We start from the raw sequence: 18,164 nt of genomic DNA, 5'->3' as shown, positions 1-18,164 counted from the left end.
TATTTATGTTGTTAGTTAGATAGTTTGTTCACCCATCACCTGTGTTATAAGAACATTTTCATACATCATGTATACTTAATATTTTTCAATATTAATATAATTAATTCAACATCATGTAATCACTGTTACAGGCTAAATGAAGTGGTATGGCAAAAACATCCATCAGAATGCAAATATAGCTTATGTATCTAACGTTATACAGCAGGTAAACCAGTCATGTTGTCTAGCAGAGGTTCCAAAACTTTTCAGACCAAGCACACTATCAAACCAAATTTTCAAAGTACCTAGGCCTACATATACTGTATATTTATTTTAGTTTTTATTTTATTTCTATATCTTTGCACTTTTATTATTTATTTTCACTTATTTATTTTCAATTATATCTAAAATCCAAAGACATCCAATGTTAAATAAAAAGCCAGTGTAAATGTTCAATAAATTCATGATGTTCTCAATGTCAATGAGTAATCGTGTTAAATAATCGTGATCTCAATATCAATCAAAAATAATCGTGATTATCATTTTTCCCATAATCGAGCAGCCCTAGCTCATGCTTATGTTTGATCGAGCTCTCGACCTGGTGACATATATGTATCTCCATATAAAGCTTTGTTTTCGCGGTCTACTCGTTTCTTTTGAGCACGCGATGTGAAATTACTTATATCTCTCGCATTTCTCCGAGTCTCGCCTCTCCTACGTCCGTGTGTCATTCTCCTTAATAATGTCAACTGTTCTAGCTTTAGATCCGATATTTTTTTCCCCATGATAGCGAAGGCTAGGCAAAGGCATGACCCGCCCTTCTCTGCCTCTGATTGGCCTGGTGTCAAACATTCATCCAATCACATTTGCTTGGCTATCCTGCATATCTGCTCAGTGGGTCAGACAGACAGCTGTTTTGCTTGCTAAGCACCGTTCCGCACAAACATAGTGCGCAAACCATTGCGGGATTACTCCACCTTTATAAATTGAAAATATGCGGGAATTCGGGAAAATGTGCGGGATTCCCGCGCCAAATTTTAAGCCCTGATTGAGGCAGCATAATAAGTGCATAATAAAGGATTTTTTCACCTTAATAAGGCACTGTTCTAGCTTTAGATCCGGTACCTACAAAAAGCATAATAAGTGTATAATAAAGAATTTATTAACCTTAATAAGGCACTGTTCTCGCTTTAGATCCGGTACCTGCAAAAAGCATAGTTAACTGTTAATAAGTGCATGGTTAACTGCTAATAAGGTAATAACAAACTATTTATTAAGCTTAATGAAGTAACAAAACCAGCTAATAAAGGTGGTTATAAAGTGCTTATAAATGTCTTATAAGCTACCAATAAATATTTTTATAATGTGATTATTAACACTTATATAGTATTATTAACATAATAATAGTGTTAATAAGCACCTTATAAGAGCCTTATTACCTATTAATTAACACTTATTAATAGAACCTTAATATAAAGCGTTACTTTTCTTTCATGTGAAAGTAGAGACTCTCTTCTTTCTTTTGGGATATTCAGTCTTCATGAAGTCATAGAAGAAAATATTCTGTGGGTCTGGGAAACTTAGGGGCCCTTTACACGAGGACAGTTTCTGGAAGAAACGACACAATAGCGTTTCCTTCACACCTTTTCCTTCACACCTTCTCCCTGTTTACATGAGCGCTGTTGAATTTTTAAAACGCCGTAATGTACATGCCAGGTCGCTAGGTGGCAGTGTGATCACCTTATTCTTTGCCCATACAAGGACGCTTCTGCATGACGTCATTTCGTAATCGTCTTTCCGGGTTTAAACACGGAAGTAGAGTACGCCTACCGCAGCCATTTAGACTTGCCAAAAAGCTGTTTTCAAGCTAAAAAAAAACTAGGGATGCTCCGATCCGCGTTTTCGCCTCCGATACCGATTCCGATATGTGGGGGTCCTGTATCGGCTGATACCGAGTACCGATCCGATACCAGTACTTGACGGGCTATCCAGTTGCCCGTCAAGTAATCCTACATTAGCCTGACCAGCACTGATAATAACGTAAGGTAACTTCATCTGAAAAGTAGGGTACTTAAACCATCAGTCAATTGAGCAAGACGTCGGCAAGTAGAATTATTCCCAACAGAAATATCACAGCTTACATGGCTATGTCCTCACGCAAACTTCAGGGTTATAGACAGTCCATATTATTGTCTCTGGACAGCATTTCACCACATACAAGCATGCAACAGCTGCTGCTCGTTAAAGATCGTTAATTATCAACTGGGCAGCTGTTAATGTCGAGCCCTGTGTCAAACTGGTTGTTGTAGCTAGCGTGAAATACCTCCAAATAGGTGATCCTTTGGCTTGCTCCATGCTGTTAGCTGCTGCTGCCTAGCCTACATCAGCTTGTTTGGAAACAGCCAGGCAGGTGTGCTGAGCACGTTGCTAGCGTATGACGTCACACGCTGCACACACATAGAATTAGAGTGAATAGAATGGCCCCTATGGATCGGTCTATGGATCGGGCCATTTGCCACCGATACCCGATCTAGAATTTTGTGCTATATCGGGGCCGATACCCGATACCAGTGCTTCGATCGGATCGGCGCATCCCTAAAAAAAAAAAACTGTTTTAAAGTTTTAATATTTGTCGGGTGAGAACGTAACATATATGTGACCAGTTTATCAGAATCAGCCTATTGGAAATCTATAACGAACAGCGAGGACCGGCAGCGCTGACTGTGCTGACACCGGTTGGACTAGCTATCTGTCAAACCCCACTGTAGGCTACTGGCAGTGAGAAAACACTGTCGACGTGCTTTTGTAACTAACGTTAAATGCCGACCGGGTACAGCCATCGGCTCCTCGCATCAGTAACGTTATGAACATGTAACTGAAGTTGGCCGCAGTGTAGCTTAATTCTGAATGTTGCCAAACTTCATTCATAGTGACGCTTTATTTTGAAAATGGTTGCTAACTCGCGCACGGCTATAGCGTAATCGTGTGTGTCGCGTGTGCAGGCACGTCAGAGTTCCTGAAATGAGCCGTCCCAAGTGATTACATGGAGCGCTCAGCTGGAAGCATCACCAAGAATTTCACTCTGGAGGGTGGTTTCAAAATGTGTCGTTTCCTAAGCCCAAATTCGCCGTCGCCGTCTAAAAGGGAGGCACTAACGATAAAAGAATTCCCCGTCACCATAGGAAACCGTCCTCGTGTAAAGTGCCCCTTAATGAAAATGATCAAAAACCCTGGCGGTGGCTAGTGACCTTTTCTGAAAAACTCTGGTGGCTAATGAGTTAACACTCCTGGTGGACTGGACATCTCTCCACACCAGACGGCTTCTTCACTGGCTTCAGTTCATCCTCAAAGCCATACTTGGCAAATTACCTGTCCACCTCTCCTCCCTTCTGCACATCTCCAGTTCAGACTACAATTTAAGGTCCAGTAACTTCATCCGACTCACCATTCCCAAAGCAAAGTCTTTGGTCGCAACGCCTTCCGATTTGCTGCAGCATATACTGCAACACACTTTACAAAACACCCTCAAACGCACTGTCCTCACATCACTCACTGCTTTTAAACAAAATCTGCAACAGATCATAGTCGACTGTTGCACCTGTTGACTGCCTCCCACTCGCACACATACAGTACCCCCTAACCCCCTCTCTCCTCTGTCCCATGCCCCTTCTCTCACCGCCCCTCTCTCCCCTCCTCTTTCTCTCTCTCCTTCTGTCTCTCTTGCTTTCCCTCTCTCTTTCTCTTTCTTTCTATGTTCTTAATTGCTTGCCTGGGTAAATAAAGGTTAAATAAAAAATTAATAAATAAATGTTTTAACTGTCTGTACTGATCTGTCTGCCTGTACATGGCATGATGCCCATCGCTTTGGCTTGCTTCATGTTGTATTTATTCCTATTTTTTTATTTGCTTGTGTGTTTTATTGTTGGTGTTTGTTTTTATGCCTCCGCCGGCGATAGCCAGCCCGGAGGCATTATGGATCCGGGTTGTCCGTCCGTATGTACGTCCGTACGATGTTTGTTAGCGCGATATCTGAGGAACGCCTTGATGGAATTTCATCAAATTTGCCTCAAACATCGACTTAGACTCAAGGATGATCTGATTAGATTTTGGTGGTCAAAGGTCAAGGTCACTGTGACCTGTCGAACGCCATTTTCAAGCTTGTTAACACGATATCTCAGGAATGCCTTGACGGAATTTAATCAAACTTGTCTCAAACATCGACTTGGACTCAAGGATGAACTGATTAGATTTTGGTGGTCAAAGGTCAAGGTCACTGTGACCTCTCAAACACCATTTTCCAGGTTGTTAACGCGATATCTCACGAATGCCTTGACGGAATTTCATAAAATTTGCCTCAAACATCAACTTAGACTCAAGGATGATCTGATTAGATTTTGGTGGTCAAAGGTCAAGGTCACTGTGACCTCTTGAACGCCATTTTCAAGCTTGTTAACGCGATATCTCAGGAATGCCTTGACGGAATTTCATCAAACTTGTCTCAAACATCGACTTGGACTCAAGGATGAACTGATTAGATTTTGGTGGTCAACGGTCAAGGTCACTGTGACCTCTCAAACGCCATTTTCTAGCTTGTTAACGCGATATCTCACGAATGCCTTGACGGAAGTTCTTCAAATTTGCCTCAAACATCGACTTGGACTCAAGGATGAACTGATTAGATTTTCGTGGTCAAAGGTCAAGGTCACTGTGACCTCACGAAAGCCATTCCCAAGTTTGTTAAAGCAATATCTCAAGAACGGCTTGATGGAATTTCTGCCAATTTGGCTCAAATGTCGACTTGGGCGCAAGGATGAATGGATTACATTTTGGTGATCCAAGGTCACTGTGACCTCTCCAACGCCATTCCCAAGTTGGTTAACGCAACATCTCAAGAACGGCTTGATAGAATTCCTGGCTCAAACATCGACTTGGACGCAAGGATGAACTGATTCCATTTTGGTTATCAAAGGTCAAGGTCACTGTGACTTCTCGAATGCCATTTTCAAGCTTGTTAACGCGATATCTCAGGAATGTCTTGATGGAATTTCTTAGAATTTGCCTCAAGCGTCCACTTGGACTCAAGGATGAACTGATTACATTTTGGTGGTCAAAGTTCAAGGTCACGGTGACCTCACACACTTAACACATTCACTGCCAACCGTTTTTTTTTTACTGTAGGTAGCTTCTGCCAAGGTTTTTTTTTGAGGATTCTGGCTCATCTTTCAAGAGCCGAGGATTATTTTCTGCTAGGATTTTGTGAATACAAAATATCTCAAAAGAACTAATAGAATGTGTGCTTTCTCTGTCTAAAAGAGTTAGTTTGTAGAGTTAGTAGTTATGTAGGCATTAGCAGTTGAATACAGCATGGTTTCAGCGTCTGAAAATTTAAGCTGAGATAAATGGCTTTTTGTGAAATTCGATAGAACAGTCACTTTAACCATTTATTTTTCGCATCAGTAAGACGTCAGACATCTAAACAATAGTTTTGAACAGTAATTTCCTCCATAACAGCAGGAAACCCCCCTCTCCTTCGAACTCCTCCCTCCGTGTGTGTTCTCCTCCTCCCTCCGTGGCTGCAGCGGGCGTGTCACAAGCGAGTTTCTGCTGCCTGGCTGCCCCTCGTCGGGCGAGTCTGGATGGGCTCGCTCGTTTCTTGGGGTTTCGGTTGAGAGCTTTGATGAAGCTTTTGCGATTCTGGGCTTATTTATGCTGCGTGTTTCAAAGTGTGCACCCAGTCTATTTTTGGAACCCCCCACCGTTGTGCGCCACCGTTGTGCGCCAGCTCGAAAGCGTTTTCGCCAAACCATTCTACAGTATGAGAATGGTTTCCTCGCGCTTTCCCCTGCAGTTTTGGCTCGGCTTTTTCTACTCTGGAGAGCACTGTCGCCACTTAGTGGGTCGGTGGAATGGGTTGTACACGTTCGGTGGCTCCCATATTTTTATAGGAGATGTAAAAGGGTTAAATCCACGTCCCACCGCCCAAATTTTTTTTAAATAATTTTGGACGAGATATCTCGTCCACGGCAGTCAACCGTTGGTTTCTGCTTGACGAGATATCTCGTCCACGGCAGTGAACGTGTTAATTTCCAAGCTCTGTAACGCAACATCACAGGAACGCCTTGACGGAATTTCTTCCAATTTGCCTCAAATGGCGATTTGGACTCAAGAATGAACTAATGGCGGAGGCATAAGTCCGCGTTGCGGTCGTTCTAGTTAATGGATATCTTTGGCCAAGGGCAAAGAGTTGAAAATTAGCTGTTTGACTAACCCTGGCATGTTTACAGTAATGTTAATTAATGTGCACGTACTGTCCCTCAAATAAATACATAAATAAATAGATACAAATACAAAATGCAGTTTGCAATCAGATTCTCTCTCTCTCTCTCACTCTGTGTGTGTGTGTGTGTGTGTGTGTGTGTGTGTGTGTGTGTGTGTGTGTGTGTGTGTGTGTGTGTGTGTGTGTGTGTGTGTGTGTGTGTGTGTGTGTGCGCGCGCGCGTGTGTTCAGACCTCAACCATGGGCGTTGGGGCAGTGAGGAGGATTCCAGGCTGAAGCAGGCTCTGAGGGCCCACATGAAGTGTCTGGCATGGTCCTCTGGTTCCTCAGGTGGTTCTTGGGTGTCCAAGACTCAGCTGTCTAAGAACCTGCCCTGGAAGCAGATCAGCCAGCAGGTCCAGACCAGATCCTTGTCCCAGTGCTGGAAAAGATGGTGAGTAGGCTGTGATCAACATCATTTAAGTGTCTCTATTGTTACAGATTGTGGGCGGGGCCACAGACTGCAGTCAGCAGATAATGTTTTGAACTGACAGATCATGGATATTCAGATATTTTAGTATTGCCTTTCATACTGTAATGTTACGTCATTTTAATGAGTAAACATAGCTAGCCGGCAAGCACTGATCAGCTAGCATCAGGCCAGGCCAAAAGTAGAGGGGCTAACAACAGAGATGGAGTTAGACACTGGTGCAGCAGTCTCCCTTATTTCAGAAAATGTGTACAATGCTGCTGGCTAATCCCTACTGCAGTGATGTCAGATATCAGTCCCCTCTTTGGGGACACTGCTAGGTTATAATAGTTTTGCATTCTTTCATTCGTTTTTATTTTTATTAGTTTTGACTTTTTGTTTTCAATTTGAGTTTAGTTTTCATTAGTTTTTAAGGTGGGGTTGATCGTTTAGTTTAGTTGAAACTGAAACTAAGGCCATTTTCTCTTTAATTTAATTTTATTTTAGTTAGTTTTGTAAACACAATACCGTTTCAGTTAGTTATAATTTTTTTGTAAAGCTTAGTTTTTCTTTTTATTTCAGTTTATTTCATGTTTTTTCAATTCTAGTTTTCGTTTTTGCGTTAGTTTTCGTTAACTATAATAACCTTGGTACAGGTCACTTTTATGACTACTGCTCTTATTTATTTCACTCCTGTTTTCTTTCCTACTGTTTGTAGGGTGTCTTTTTATTGTTGTATGTATCTTTTTATATAAACCCTGAGTCTGGATTAAAGTTTGATTGATTGATTGATTGATTGAATGCAAAATTCAGGCACATTCCCATGCGCCATACCCACATTTTCCTGCTGAAAATCTATACAGGTGAAGTGATCTCCCCAGTGGGTGTCATGAAAGTCAGTGCAGATAAACAAACAAAGAGCACGACTCCCCTTCTATGTGGTGAAAGGTGATGCACCACCCCTGTTTGGTCATGAGTGGCTGAGGAAAGTGAGACTGAACTGGAGAGCGATAAAAACGTCAGATACATACATAACATGGGGAAGGCATGTTTGAAACAGTGCTACGCAGGCATGCCGATATTCAAAGATGAACTGGGAACACTGAAGGGCTTTGACAGCCCGAGTTAATATTCTATTAGCCATCGCCCTTTTAGGCTTCCACTTTATGACTGAAGTTTTTCTTCTCCTTTGGTGCCACCAACTATAGGCCCCTTGCATACATTTCCCCTTTAGGTCCGCAAGTGGGGTATAACCCCGGGGCGCGCCTACTGCTCTTTTCCCAAAATGTCTTCACGAGCACAGACACACACGAGAAGACTGAGCAAAGATGAGCAGCGTACAGCACCACAATGAGACCGGCGGCAGTCCACCAGGCAGCGGACCAGAAGCGCCTCCACCATCGCTTTTGCCCCGGCTATCCGCCCCTGCCCGGAATGCAAGTCGGCTTACATCAGTCCGGATGATTTGCACTACAAGTGCTTTCGCCTGCCTAGGTCCCAGGCTCGCAGGTCTGGCGCTCAGCTCTGCTGACATCGCCTGCCCGTACTGTCGGGACTTGCCGCGAGCGGAGCTGGTAGAATGGGTGGAGTTCTTCGAGGACATCGAGGAGGAACTCCCTGGGTGGGCGAGCGACACTTCCACGGCGGTACCGTGCCACCCAGCTCATCCAAGACCGACGCAAGCCAAGCAATCAAAGCAAGCCTTCTGATTGGTCGCGCTGGAGGGGCCCCCTGCCTCCCTTAGCGTCTATAGCCTCGCCCACTCCTCATTGGACTTAACCTTTCCGTCCAATCATAGAAGGCGAAGCGAAGTAGCTTCATTTGAATATGGCTCTGAGCGGCCTCACCATAAAAGCAGCACTCTCGCCCCACAGTACAAACAACAGAGGAGAGAAGCATTCCCACAGGGGACGGTGCTTCCCTGCCCTTTCTTTTCCGGCCCCCACGCACACAGCAGTGGCACGGTGGGACAAGGAATGGCTGTTAAAACAAACCAAAAACACAGACCCATACAGAGTGCGTTCTCTCTCAGAATGCAGCTTAATATGGAGACAGATTTCCCGAGGTCAGAAGTGAGTTATGGAAATAATCACAGAGGGGTACAGTACTCTCTTCAGTTCAAGGAGCACCCCCCCCCTCCTCTCCTGCTTCAGGGGTGTGTTAGAAACAGTGGTTTACTCCCCAGAAGGGAAGTCAGCCGTAGACAGGGAATTGCAATACCTTCTGAGGAAGGAAGCAATTTCTCCAGTCCCCCCGGGGGAAGCACGGAGCGGTTTTTACTCTTGCTACTTCCTCACGAGCAAAAAGTACGCCCTGTCCTGGATCTCTCCTATTTCAACAGATCCATTTTAAAACAAACGTTTCACATGTTGAGAATCAGAAGTCTGATGACATGTATAAAACAGGGCGACTGGTTTGCGACGATAGACCTAGCAGATGCTTATTTTCATGTCCCGATCTGCCAGCGGCATCGCAAGTACCTACGCTTCTCTTTCAAAGGAGTAGCTTATAAGTACAACAGGCTTCCCTTTGGTTATGCACTAGCCCCTCACACTTTTGCCGCATGCATGGGGCTCGCATTGGCCCCTCTACAACGCAGAGGAATCTGGGTCCTATATTATCTGGACCATCTCAGCGCTGTGCAGGAGACAATTCTTCCATGTCCCAAAGGTGAACTGGAAGAAGCAGCCAAAACAGAGGGACTGAATGGGAAACTATCCATCAATCAGCTAAATAATATTTATAGAGTAATTTCCATGAGACACTATTGGCAGCCAGCAAAACAAGCAATTTGATTAGCGAACGTGCATTGACGATGCGGTGCACGATTGCCCTGTGTAGTACACTGTGTAGTTGTTTGAGCACATTGCTCCAGCTGGAAACAAGGCTATCTCAGTGAGTAATCGACCAATTTGAAAAAAATGTGTCACGATGAGTTTATTAGACACATACAGTGTGGAAAATAGGGTCCAGGTTGGAAAAAAAACTGAATTATCCTTTAACATTCTGACAATGTGGCCCCCTGAGTTGAATAGCCCTGTTGTATGCCTTGCTTGACTATGTGTGTAAGTTGTCTGTCTCGGGGGTAATTGGTTACTCACTGCGTCCAGCTAATTCTCCCGACGTCTGATGCTAGCTGGCCCGGACCTTGAAACGGCGGTTTGGGCGTCCCTTCACGTCATCTTCCAGGCTTTGGGATTTGGCAGATCAGCCAGATGCTGTTGTGCTGTAAAGTTCATAGGGGTGTTGGGAAGTGGACCCCGTATGACCTCAACAACATAGATCTAAAAATGAGCCATAGCCATCTCATTTTTAAGCAGCACAGCCGCTTGTACAAGTGACGTGTGTCTGTTGGTAACATGGGATTTGGACGGGATGTTGCACGGGATGTCAGTATGAGCATGGGATCTATAGCCTTGCAGCCTAGGCCCCTCCCCCAGGCTCCCTGGTCAACATAGAGAGAGAGAGAGAGTGTCTCGAGGTCGATGGACGCTCGCTATGGAGAGTGCAGCTTGAAACACGGCCACGCAGGCAGCACACACACACACAGTGCCACAGAGAGGGGGGTGGGGGAGAAGGGTCCGACCTCCGCAAACCTGCACCGCTTACTTCAACACCTGGGTGTGATTTCTAAGGCTAGAGTGAAACTACTTGTATCATATGAAAGTAGAAGCGCTAAAGCATCCATTGGTACCAACCCTGTCATGTTATCCAGTTGGGAAGGGCGTGAAATAATGCTCCAAACCCGGCTAAATTTTTGCAAGGGAAAACGTGCGGTTTTTGGGCTGCTGCCTTCAGGGGCTGGTGCTTTCCATACAAAGCACCATTAGAAATGCTGCATTCATGGTCAGGAAAGGGCACTTTTTACAGACTGAAAAAAAGGCAGGGGCTCAAGCCCCCTTTGATGTCTATGTGTGCACGTGCCTGATAGTATGTCTTAGACAGCGACAGGAAAGCAGGGAGGGAGAGAGGGGAGGACATGCGGAAAATGACCGCAGGTCGGTTCGAACGCGGGTCGGCTGCGTCAAGGACTAAGTCTTAATGGTACGTGTTCTACCAGGTGAACCACTGGCTCGGCATGGCCATTTTCACTCTCACCCCAAGATATCAGAATGAAAATGGCTGTGAGAATGGCTCTGTCTCTGCAACGTCGTTAGAGAGGCTGTGATGAAAAGTGTGTGTGTGTGTGTGTGTGTGTGTGTGTGTGTGTGTGTGTGTGTGATGCCTTAGCTCCACCCATCACCATCATGATCAATCAGTCAAAATTCAGTTCCCTCATCATGGAAAGTAGCTACCGTGGCACCCATCTTTAAATCTGGGTCCAAAACGCTTGTGGCCAACTATCGGCCTATAAGCATCCTGCCAATCATCTCAAAGATCGCGGAGAAATGGATTGCGAGCCAATTGATTTCACATCTTGACAATGGCCCCTCCATGTTACATCCAATGCAGTTTGGATTCCGGGCTAACCACTCTACTGAAACGGCAAACTGCCTTTTCACTGAAAAGGTTAAGTGCCTTTTAGATAAAAATCCATGTGTAGGAACTGTATTTCTTGACCTCAAGAAGGCTTTCGACACTGTCAACCATCAGGTTCTACTGTCTAAACTCTCTTATTTCAATTTCTCAGCGGATGTTTTGTTATGGTTCAAGTCATATCTTTCAAACAGAACACAGTGTGTCTCTGTTGATGGTGTTAAATCTACTTACCTTAACAATCATGTCGGTGTCCCTCAAGACTCCATTTTAGGGCCTTTACTGTTCTCCTTATATATAAATGACCTCCCAGATGTTTGTAAGGAATTAGGCATCCTGATGTATGCTGACGATGCAGCCATGGTAAGGATGCCATGTTAACTGCATCCAAGCTCACTAGTGTATTGGCCCAGGTACAAGCCTGGTTACGAGACTCATGTCTCATGCTCAACACAAATAAAACTGTATGTATGATGTTCACCAAGCGACCTAATAAGTTGAGCAGATCCTATGTCTTCCTGGAGAGAGAAGAACTGGAACTGGTACCTCAGTTCAAGTACCTTGGGGTTATTTTGGACTCTAACCTCACTTTCAAAAAACATGTAAAAAAGGTGTCCAATACAGTTAGATTTAACATACAGAATTGCAAACAAATCAGGCCCTTTATCACAACGGATGCGGCTAAAGCCTACCTCCACTGTATGATTCTCTCTGACATAGACTACTGCTCCACTGTTTGGTCCTTCGCTGGTGTCACTGTGCTCAAACCCCTTGAACAGCTCTATAAAAAAGCCATCAAGGTGTTTGACAAAAAACCACAATCACATCATCACTGTGAAATCTTAGAGAAATATCAGCTCCTTAGCTTTAACAATTTTAGAACATTTAAAAGCATGTGTCTAATCTATAAATGTTTACACGGCTTGGCTCCTCCTCCTCTAGGGGAGTTCATTAGAAGGAAGAATAGAAATTTGAGCACAAGGGCAGCAGCTAGGGGGGACTGTGAAGTCCAAGCTAGAAAAACCACGTTCTCAAAAAACACCTGGTCGATCAATGGCAGCACTAGCTGGAACACACTGCCTATGGCTGTTAGGGAAAGCCCCACTTTTGCGGCATTCAAAAGCCAGCTCAAAAACTGGCTTAAAACAAACCAATTTTGTGACCACTAGCTTAATAGCTACCTTCCAAATCTTCTTCTCTTCCTGCACTAGGCACTTCACCACTTAAGTGTAGCACTTAACTCATTGGGTGCCAAGGACGCCATACGGCGTCTTTTTATTAATCTCGCTTGGGTGCCAAAGACGCCGTATGGCGTCTTTTTTTCGAAATTGCTTTTATTCAATTTTTAGATCGTTTAGGACCTTGGGCAAGTATTCAACATGAATCCCTACAAGAATCGGATGCGTAAATCGGCGCAATCTTGACGCGATGCAGTGCTGCCCCCCCCCTTCCTGCGTCAGGGCGCTGCCTTTCTCTTCTTGAGAGCGCGACAATCGGCCATTCCTTCCTTGTCTTCCCTTCCTCTCGGTCCGTGTATTTCCTCTTGAGCATATCCATAGCATAGCGAGTATTTAGCGAGTATTTAGCATAGTCATTAGCGATAGATTATATTTAGATCAGTTTGTGAGATTGTGTGGTGAGTAGATTTGAGTGTTTGGCGTGTTTGGTGAGTGGTTTGTGTGTCTGAGACACACAAACCACACACAGTGTGTGTGTGTGTGTGTGTGTGTGTGTGTGTGTGTGGGAGATCGCGTGTGTTAGTTAGCGTTAGCAGTAGATTAGCTCTTAGTTAGTAGTGTGTTTGTGAAAAAACAAAACAAAAAAAATAAGTGTCGGTGTTGGTGTTGGTGTCGGTCTGTCTGTCTGTCTGTGTGTGTGTGTGTGTGTGTGTGTAGTTGTCTCTGTCTGTGTGTCTGTGTTAGCTAGTTTATAGCCAGGTGTAGGCGTGTAGCTATAGATTAGCTATGCCCAGGCGCAGACGGCCTAGGCCCGGAGCTGGCCAGCTTACGCTGGAGCAGGCCCTCTGCCGTGCCGTGAGGAAGAGAGATCTTCCGGAGACTGACTCCGAGGACCCCTCATCCGATCCTTCATCGGATCCTGTGGAATCCAACACGAGGGATGGTGACTGGCATCCACCACCTCGTCAGGCCCACCTGGATTCCAGCGATGGTGAGATTAATCGATTTTCAAAAAATCATCTGATATTGAAAACACATATCATGTATCTTATTTTTATAAACTCTCACTTTGACTACAGACTCTGACGAGTTTGATGAGGAGGAGGAGGAGGAGACTGATCTGGCGCCTCAGAGAGGCTCAGAGGAGGGGGATGTGGCGATGGCGTCTTCTTCAAGAGGTGAGAACCTATACTTTGCAGGAAATTCATGTCACGTATACAGCCAGCTACATCTATAATAATAATAATAATAATAATTGATTGGATTTATATAGCGCCTTTCTAGACACACAAAGCGCTTCACATATCAGGGGAGGGAGGGGGAGGGAACTCAACTCATCCACCATGTATTTGTCAGGACAAAAGGAAACCATGAGAACAATCTAAACATGTGACTTACAGTACAGTATCTATATAGGAACAGGCATCACTGGCCAGCAAGTAAACAAACCATTGGAGGTAATAATGTAAAAAATAAATAAACGCACACACTTATTCATCAATTTATTTTTGTCAACACAAAGCTTGGTAAGAATAACAATCCTGAATTAGCCTACTAATACCATGTAAAATATAAAATTTCAGAGTTGCAGCACAGCTCTGAGGAGGGGACTGACGATGAAGGGGCAGGTGCTCCCGCCAGCTTTCGTCGTGCCCGCTTGCAGTCCAGTGACGAAGGTGAGATATAAGCCATTTTAGAATTACAATTATTCATCTGATATTGAAAACATAAACTTTTTTCCCTCAAGAATGTATCATATTTTATAAACTCACTTTGACTACAGGGGAGGAGGAGGAGGAGGAGGAGGTGGTGGAGGAGGAGGAGGAGGAGGAGGAGGTGGTGACGACTGAGCGCGTGCGGGCATCTGCAGTTGGGAAGAGAGGGTCTTCAAGAGGTGAGAATCTATAGATACTTTACAGGAAATTCATGTCACGTATGCAGCCAGCTCATCTATAATAATAATAATAATAATATCAATTATTATTATTATTATTATTGTCAACACAAGGCTTCTAATTATTGGAAAAAAGACAGCTTTTTTACATATCACAATTGTCTGAAGAAAAACCTTTTATTTCATTTTTCAGCGGGCAAGCCTCGTCAGGAGGACTCTCCACGCTGGCATACTATGCCAGACTGGAGCCCCAAAGTCTTCCCCTTCACAGCAATGCCAGGTCCCAGGAATGCGGCTGCATCACTACAGTCAGACAAGCCGGCAGATTTCCTGGAGCTGTTCCTCGGTGATGAGCTGCTGCAGATCATTGTTCAGCAGACCAACATCTATGCTAAACAGTGCATCGCCGTGCTGGATCAGCTGCACATGCCCTACACCCGGGTAAACGCCTGGCAACCGCTGTCTGTGGGAGAGCTGAAGCGATTCCTGGGGCTCCTCTTCCTCACTGGCCTTGTCAAGAAGCCCAAGATTGCGGACTACTGGTCTCTTGATGTGGCGATGGAGACCCCATACTTCAGGAAGACAATGTCCCGCAACAGGTTCCAGCTGATATGGCGCTTTCTCCATTTCTGTGACAATGAGAGGGTCGATGCCACCGACCGGCTCCACAAAGTGCGGCTCATCCTTGACTTGCTCCTCTCCAAGTTCAAGGAAATGTACCAGCCCTCACAAAACATTAGTGTGGATGAAGGGATGCTGTTGTGGAGGGGGAGGCTACGTTTCCGTGTGTACAATCCGGCAAAACCGATAAAGTACGGAATAAAGAGCTATATTCTGTGCGATTCAGAGAACGGGTATTGCTATGCAATGAAACCCTACTGTGGAATTCACAGCACCCTACTGGACACCGTGCAGTTCCTCATTGCCGGCCTGGAGGGATATGGCTACCGTCTCTGGATGGATAATTTCTACAACAGCGGGACCGTGAGCCGACGTCTCCTCAGCCTCCAGATGCACTCAGCTGGGACACTCCGGGTGAAGAGGGGCGAACCTGCGTCCATCCGGCAGGTGACCATGTCGGATCTGCGAGTAGGTGAACGACTCGCTCGTCATGACGATGGGGTGATGTTCCTGGCATGGCGGGACAAGCGCATCGTCAGGATGATCTCCACCTTCCACCAGGATGTCATGAAGACTGTGGCGGTGAAAGAGAAAGGGCAAAGTGAACGGGTCCTGCAGAGCAAGCCAGCATGTGTTGTCGAGTACAACCAGTACATGAGTGGGGTTGATCGACTTGACCAGAAGATATCCTACTATCCATTTGTGAGGAAGACGTCCAAATGGAGCTCCAAGTTCGTGGTCTACCTCATGCAGATTGCAATGAGCAATGCATTTATTCTGTACAGGAAATGCAACCCCACGTCCAGCTGCAAAGTCCTCAAAGAATTCACCCTGTCTGTGGTGAAATCGTGGACGGAGGCGACATCTGCTTGCCCCCCCCCTCCTCCTCCAGCAGACGAGCCACCTCCTCTTCCTCCAGGAAGGACGCCAAGACACACACGCCAACGGTCCAATTCAGTGAGGCAGAATGTGGACTTTGCGGGTCATGTGCCACAGCCGGTGAAAGTCCCGCCCACCAAGAGCAAGGCAAATCGAAAATGTGCGCACTGCGCAGCAAAGGGACGCCGTAAAGAGACCAAATTTGTCTGCCCCCAATGTGACCATGTGCCTCTCTGCCTCTACCCCTGCTTTTTTGAGTATCACTCACAGTGATTGTTGTATCTTTATACAACAATCACTGTGAGTGATACTCAAAAAGAGACTAGATAACAGTACTATTATTATTCTATAGTTATTTATAGATTATTATTATATATTATTATATATATTATTATTATATATTATATTATTATTATATATTATTATATATAGATAGTTATTTATAGATTATTCTATCCTATTCTATAGTACTACAGTACTATAGACTTGCCCCCACATCTCAAAGCAGCAGTTATAAAAGATCTGTATGTTTTGTGCTAACTCCACACAGGTCATCTGAATATGGCTGTCCGGACAGGGGGACGCCCAGAGAGGCCACGGCCCATTGTTTATAGTACGGTACAAGACAATAATATTTTCTATAACAGTGATGCTGATGTCATAACTGTCCTCAATGTCATAGGCTCGGATGATGTCATCGGTACAAGTGTCCAGTGATGTCAGCAGTGATGATGTCATCGCTCGTGACCTTTTTTTGCCTCCAATATACAGCATGTGTTCATTTCCAACTCCTGTGAAGGTTATTTTCAAGAAAATAAAACAATGCAGGAAATTTTGTGTTTGACTATTTTTATAATGTTACACAAAAAATGAAAGCTTAGAATGTGTAGTTTCATCCAGAAAAAGAAAAAAAGTTGATATCTTCTTTCTTTGTGGAAATATGGACTTCAATATCCAGCATGACCCCGTGAAAGTGAGCATTTTGATGTTAGACCAAGTGGTATACTAATATTTGTAGAAAATAAACAAAACATTCTTTTGACATACTTTTTCCCGCAGGTAAACTAGACATTCTAACCTTTCATTTCAGCTATAGCATTTTGTTCAACTCAAAGGAGAATTCATTATTTGGCCTATGTTTACATAAAGTTGTCTTTATTTCCAACTATTTTGAAGGTCCATGTGAAGAAGATAAAACAGTGCAGGACATGTTGTGTTTTGAATATTGTTATTATGTTACACATCAAATGAAAGCTTTCAATGTGTAGTTTCATAAAAATAAAAAATAAAGTTGATATCTTCTTTCTTTGTGGAAATATGGACTTCATTATCCAGCATGACCCCATGAAAGTGAACATTTTGATGTTAGACCAAGCTGTAAACTAATATTTGTAGAAAATAAACAACACATTCTTTTGACATACTTTTTCCCGCAGGTAAACTAGACATTCTAACCTTTCATTTCAGCTATAGCATTTTGTTCAACTCAAAGCAGAATTCATTCTGTCGCCTTTCTAACATAAAGATGTGATTATCTCAGAAACTAATTTCACCATGCTGTTTTCGGTCGAAAACACTCTTTTTCAGAGGGGTGTATTTCCAAAATGGAACAGTTTATAAACACACTTTTTTTTTTTTTATGAAACAGAAGGGTTCAAAGTTTCATTGAGGCTATTGGTTGTCCATATAAGAGGAACACAAAAAATGATATGGCTATATTAAAATGCATTGCGGCCTATGTGGCACAGTACAGCAACCTTTTGCCCAAGGGCCGTGGCACCCAAAGTGTTAAGAGAGAGTAGAGTAGCCTTCATATTGTATCTATGTATTGTTATCATGTAACCTGTCGAATGTAAGGTGTAGTATTCTTCTTTTAGCACTGACATGCTGCATGTACATCCTGTCTGTGTTTTGCTGTAATTTGATGTCTGTAATATTGTGCGATGACACGTTACATGTATATCAGTTTGTGCGTTGAATGAATGTAATGAATGATTGTTTTGATATTTATTGGGGACTACGGATGTAAACTAGCATTAGCTAACTCCGGCATATTTACATGTTTTCGTATATAGAGGCTTCTATATTTCTGAACATGTCCATTAATGTGCATTGTCCCGTCACAATAAACCAATAAAGTAAGTAAAAGTAAAGTGTGTTTGTGTGTGTGTGTGTGTGTGTGGTGGGGGGGGGTCTGTCTGTATCTCTGCCTGTCTGTCCTTCTTTCTTTCTCTCTGACTGTGTCTGTCATTCTGTCTGTCTCTCTGACTGTCTGCCTGTTTGTCCTTCTGTCTCTCTGACTGTCTCTCTCTCTGTCTATCGCTCTGATTGTCTGTCTGGCTTTCTCTCTGTCTGTATGTATGTCTGTCTGTCTCTGTCGGTCTGTCTGTCAGGCTCTCTGTCTGTCTGTCCA

Source organism: Poromitra crassiceps (assembly GCF_964638095.1).
Source record: "Poromitra crassiceps genome assembly, chromosome: 5".
Taxonomy (NCBI): domain Eukaryota; kingdom Metazoa; phylum Chordata; class Actinopteri; order Beryciformes; family Melamphaidae; genus Poromitra; species Poromitra crassiceps.
This window is presented reverse-complemented; position numbering follows the sequence as displayed.